This window comes from Abramis brama, assembly GCF_963993115.1.
Source record: "Abramis brama genome assembly, chromosome: 20".
NCBI classification, from domain to species: Eukaryota; Metazoa; Chordata; class Actinopteri; order Cypriniformes; family Leuciscidae; genus Abramis; species Abramis brama.
The window spans coordinates 22435142-22440851 of NC_139982.1; the positions used below are offsets into that span (position 1 = coordinate 22435142).

The 5710-nt window shown below is 36.6% G+C and overlaps 1 long non-coding RNA gene across 1 annotated transcript; it reads left to right on the forward strand.

Moving 5' to 3' along the window:
- Positions 1-4258: 4258 nt before the first annotated feature.
- Positions 4259-5710, forward strand: LOC311071051. Its single transcript, XR_014603737.1, has 3 exons — positions 4259-4395; positions 4505-4709; positions 5371-5710. It is a non-coding gene; the product is annotated as an uncharacterized lncRNA (long non-coding RNA).

The following is a 5710-nucleotide window of genomic DNA, read 5'->3' on the forward strand; positions in this document are numbered from 1 at the left end:
TTTGTTCATTTAACAAAATCAAATCAAATGGTTAACAGCTTTTCAGAACCAAGACCAGATAGGCAGAAGGTTTGAAAATGAAAACTGCCTTTTTTAAATAAACTTTCTCTGATGACTTGTTTTCCTTGATGTACAAGTATACAGCAAACGCTGGGTAGTTAGTGATGCTTGTTGGACAGTCACATGTAAAATAGAATAAATACTTTAGAGCTAGCAGCTGAATATTATGTACAAGCTTTATTTATTTTTAGTATTTATTTATTTTTACTTGTGTTAAATGCTGAATCTGTTTATTTTATTGTATTATATTGCTGTTGCAGAATGTTTAATATGTTTAGTATGTTCTAAGCAGCTAAAAGTTTTATGGCCTGAGAACTACTACTCTGTAAATAATTCAATAACTGTAAATAATAGTACTGTAGGTCAACAGTGAGTGATTGGAATGGCATGGCTATTGTAAAATTGACACATAATTAAAGTTAAATTATTGTATGTCTGTCTATGTATCTGCCTTTGATGCTCTGCTGTCCAAATGTTTTCTGTTCTTTTGAATTATTTTCTCCTTTTCCCTTTTTTATTACAGAACAAGAACACTTACATAAAAACATACACAGTATATTACAGTACACTACTGTTAAAATAATAGTAGCATCAAAGTAAATAAACAAAAAATAACACAAATTAACCAAATAAATGATCCAGGGAATAACTTTAAATGATTAAACTAGAAAACGTACGTATTCTTGCCGTGACGTCACGCCCCCAAGCCCAATTACATCATCACGTAGTCCATGACCCCCTGTCTTTCTTTTTGTTTATTCGTTTTACATTGTGACTGTTTACATAATGTTTTCAATATAAAAATAAAAAAATCACGTAGTCCATGACATACTGATGCGGCAAATATTTTTTTTATAATTTTTATTATTATTATTAATAAGAGTTTTACTTTATAATTGTTTTCATATGTCCCTGTTCAGTTTGTGAATAAATAGACTCATAACGAATCGAATGAAATTGTTATGATTAAATGAGTCGGTGAATTGATCTTTTGCGGTTTTTTAGACACGCACTTGCGAACTTCCCTAAGCACTTCCCCTCGAGGGAATCCCCGCCGCCATTTTGAAGTGCGTTCCACTTCGTGAAGTGGACGAGGGAAGTTTAGATCTATGGTTTAGATGGACAGACCCTCGTTCCCTCGATTTTGACCGAGGGAGCGAGTCTACTTCATATGTACACTTCAGGCACCTATATGTCCCACAATGCAGTACGATTGTGACGTCACCACATGTCTCGTCTAATCACCACCACAACAAACAACTCTATGATATATTAATTCAATTTTTTTTAATTGAAAACAACCCAAACACCATATATACATTTGGATGCTGCATTAAACAAATTCTTAAAGGGAAAACAAATGTAAATAATAAATCAACTCCACAGCTGGGGGGGGGGGGGGGGGGGGGGGACGACGACGACGGGGGATCCATATAGTTATCGAAGTCAGTCACACCTCGACTTTCTTCCAAATAACGCACATTTCATTCATAATATTATACAGGCCTCTATATTTTCTGCACATTTTTGTTTTTCTGAATGGTCTGAATGGCTAATAAAAATAGGTAATACAAAACGATTACTTGGTCGGTCACCACCACCAAGGTGAATTGGTTTAGTCTTGACTTCTGGTCGTGACTCGTGAGTGACAGTGGGTATGGGGGGATCAGGGGAAATCTGTTGATTGTCGATGTCGAGTGCCAAATAAGAGATGGACAAGAAAGGTCAAAGCCATCGGGTGCCCAATTTAGATACGAGCGAAAGATAAAGGTATGCAATGCAACTATGTTTTCTCTGTATGATTACGGTATCCATGATGTCATGAATGAAGGGGCAATATTAATTGGTGGGTATAACTCTTATTTGTTTGCCTTTTTGCTATGATTCTTGCTATGCTTAACAATAAGGTTTTAACTCAAACACGAGATCTACCATAATATTGTTCTTTGCAACAAAACAGTTACAAGTTCAGTATTACACTGCAAAAATGCTTTTCTTATTTTTGTCTTGTTTCCAGTCCAAATATCAAACATTTCTTAAAGAGGCATAACGTTATTTTACTAAAGTAGTAAAATGACATAAGATATTAAGTTTTGTTTTCTGGGGAAATAAATAAAAATTGAGTTTTTGCTTAAAACAAGCAAAACATGATCTGGCAATGGGGTAAGAAAAAATATATTGGGGGGGGGCGCTCGAAGGGTGTGTCGCCCAGGGTGTAATTCAATGTAGAACCGTCCGCCACTGACTGGAACGCAGCATTAGTAAAAGGGTTGATTCGAAACACTGAAAAGAATCGGATATCGCTGTTCATTCTTCAAAGCGGACTGTAGTTCATACGTCAGTGACGTGAGGGAATTGATTGAAGTGAACCACGGCTCTGAAGTGAACGAGTGGGTTAGGGGTTAAGTGCAAGAGATGGCGTCGAAACGTCCGTTTTGCGATGCAGACTTTATGTGTCCCGTTTTTTCCGATCACCCAGTGGTGCTTCCGTGCGGCCACAGTGGCTGCAAAGACTGTATTGAGCAGTACTGGAGAGTAAGTGTCTCGAGACAGTGTCCACTGTGCAGATAAATATCTGCTAATAATCCTTCCCTTAACTTGGCTCTGAGAAACCTGTCCTATCCATTCCTGGATCACAGGCTAGAGGAGCTGTGTGAAGTTTACAAAAAAGCCTTACAAAAAAAAGGATTATAGTCTATTGTCAACAGTGTAGCAATGCATGAAGCACAGCTCACACAAAAGTCACTTTCAATTATGTAATCTGTGTAGGGAAATGTTTTTGGATTTTTAAATGATTTTAGATCACATAACCAGTCAAATTCTGCTCTACAGCAACCTCATGTGATCCACCCCTAAACATAGCCATCACTGAGGCAGAGGTAGAATAGATCATACAAAAACATACAAATGAGATCATACAGATCCATATGAATTAGCCACGAATTCATCAAAATGTAAAATAATTACAAATTGCCATGAGATTGTGTTATTTTTGGAGCACCACTATTATTGGACTCTGGGTAATAAATTAAAGTCGGCATGAAACGGAAGTTGCGATAGTATTTTTTTTTCTTTTTTTTTCTGTGATGTATATCCGAGTGAAACGGCTCCATGAACAAGAAAAAAAAATGTACGGTGGGACTTGATTTTGTCCATGGGGAATTGATTAGATGGTTGTGGTTTGCTATTGGTCTATCTCATGTGAGTGACAGGTTGCCCCGCCCTCGCGCCAGTAAACACATCATCAGAGAAGAGAAGAGATGTCACTGCAAGAGGGAGGGGAAGTTATTTTGATTAAAGATTATGAGGGCAAGTGAATTAAAAATAAATGATGATCTGCACGGATAAATCATTTACGATAAATACAATATCCCATAATTTTTTTTTTTTTAATTGTCAGGTTTGATTTCATGGTGACTTTGATAATGGGTGACAAGTAATTTTTTGTGCAGCTTTTGGATGATGAAGAAAATGCCAGGCTTAATGAACTAAAACTGGAAAGTCTGAAAGATAAAAGTCAGAAGATCGATGAAGAATTCAGGTTAGCCATTTTACACCCTCCTCCCACAAACATAATTTTTACAGTATAAACAACTTGAAAAGTACATTAGACAATTAATAACAACAATGTTAATATTTACTATTAACAATAATTTAAAAAACTATTTTCTATACATTCTAACCTTAAAATGATGTATTAACTTGAAGAAGAAAAAAAAACTAAAATCTGTTCCTGACTGTTTCCTACATTTTCAATAGAACTTCAAGGACACAATGATGAGGTAAGCAGAATTTCTTATGGAAGCTAGTTTCCATCATGGAATAAAAAAGGTAATTGGGATTTTTAATCTCACAATTGACTTTTTTTCTCACTATTACAAGTTTATATCTCACAATTCTGAGAAAAAATAAGAATTGCGAGATATAAACTCGTAATTCTGATTTTATTTTTCAAAATTCTAAGTTTATAACTCACAATTCTGATATTATATATCTATTTATCTCAGAATTGTTAAATATAATGATCTCACAATTAAAAAAAGTTAATTGTGACTTTATCTCAGAAGATTATAACTTGCAATTCTGACTTGTTTCTAGGAATTGTGAGATATAGACTTTTCCGTTGGATGAAACAAGCTTCCATAGTTTCTCCTCTAACTATAGATGAAAATTTAAAATTGATCAAATCAGTGCTCGCCGCTGAATGTTTTCCCAGAGCCCAGTGCGAATTCCAGGATCCAGAGATGACTCCAGGAAATCGTATTGACTGTGTCAAGTTTGTAGGCAACTTTAATCTCAATGTTTGGAGGAAAGTCAGACGATCTGTCAGTTACAGTGAGTCAATCCATGTAACAATTCAAACACTAATAAATGCACAAAATTCAACCTTTCTTTTCAATCCATGTCATTTCTGTTTTTAAACTATCTCTCTCTCTCTCGATAGATCCTGTGTTTCTGGACCCTAACACAGCCAACTTTGACCTGATAGTATCTGCTGATCTGATGAGTGTGAGGCATAAATACGAGAGGAGATTCCCAATAACCTGGAGAGATTTGATCATTGTCCCTGTGTGCTTACCGTCCTGGATACCGTCCACATACATAATATTGCACCAGTGCCCTATCATTACACAACCTATAACCATAATGTTAGTACCAGAAGTCTTATTTAGTAGTATTTGTCACACATACATCACTGCAGCTAATACACACACACACACCTTATCTGTTATTATTCATTAACTTGATTGAAAGCGGCACAAATGAGAATTTATACCTGTTAAGCTTGCAGTTTGCTAACCTGTACCTTCTGCCTGAAGGCATCAGCTCATACTCACTAAACTTTGGGTCGTTGGTGATTTTGAAACCCTGTTTCCTCACCACCTCCTCGAAAAGCTTCTGTAGAGTAGTAGGTTTGGCCAATTATTTTCCCTGCCCTTTTTATACATTTTTGGAGCTGTGATTTTAATTTAACGGACAGGTTACCAAACCAAGCCACAATACCATACCGAACAATAGATTCAATGGCTGCCTTGTAAAACAGTAACATGATGTCCTTGTCCACTCCATGAACTCTTATATGTTGTTACCTGCTCAACGAGTACACCTTCAATTTGAAGTGTGATCTCCTAGACCTGGGGTCAAAAATCATTTCTTTGGTTTTATTTACATTAAAGAGCAAGTTATGCCTGTTGCACCACTTCACTACCTCCTCTATCTCCTGTTTATAGATAGAAATGTCTGAACTTTTTGTAAGTAGACTAAGTATGGCCGTATCATCTGAAAATTTAATAATGTGGTTATTTCAAGGAACCAACGGCTTGCCCAGTGGAGTCTGGTGTATCGGACATGAAGGGGAAAATCTTAGTGTCACAGATCCTCTGGAGTCGCACGTCCCACTACTTGGATTTGAGAAACCTGCAATAGTGAGGGTGAAACTGGACATGAGTGCAGGACAGCTGTCATTCTTAGATCGCCTCAGTGAGACTGTCTATCACACCTTCACACACAATTTCACTGAGATGGTCTTTCCATTCTTCTACACAGAGGGCCATTTCCCACTCACTATTTTGCCTCAGGTCAAACCTGAAGAGATCTGAAGAGAAGAATGTTGGCTGTCAGATAAAGTGTTCTTGATTTCCTTATTTTA